Below are 331 nucleotides of genomic sequence, written 5' to 3'. Positions count from 1 at the left end.
GGGGGCTCGGCTGGGTCTTGTTTAGACCGAGACGGGTCCCCCTCAGAGTAGCTGGGGACTCCTCTTGCTGCTCTGTGGTTTTCTTTTGGGGGTGAGTACAGAAGCTCCTCATCTCGAGGCCAGTGTCCTTGCTGCCTGCACTCTTCGGTAGGCAGAGCCTTCTCCTTTTAGCTTCCTCTGCCCTCGGGTGCCCCTACAGAGTATCCCGTGGCTTCACGTCCTGAGCTGAGGGCAGGACCTGGTGGTCTGCTGCCAGCGGTGCCCAGCTGCCGCGCGACCTGTGCCGTGAGGGCTCTGGGCCGGCATCCCTGTCTCGGTTTTAAAGCACCAT

This window comes from Buceros rhinoceros, unplaced genomic scaffold, assembly GCF_000710305.1.
Source record: "Buceros rhinoceros silvestris isolate BGI_N320 unplaced genomic scaffold, ASM71030v1 scaffold11622, whole genome shotgun sequence".
Classification (NCBI taxonomy): domain Eukaryota; kingdom Metazoa; phylum Chordata; class Aves; order Bucerotiformes; family Bucerotidae; genus Buceros; species Buceros rhinoceros.
The sequence above is the reverse complement of the archived record's forward strand: the minus strand, read 5'-3'. Positions refer to the sequence as shown.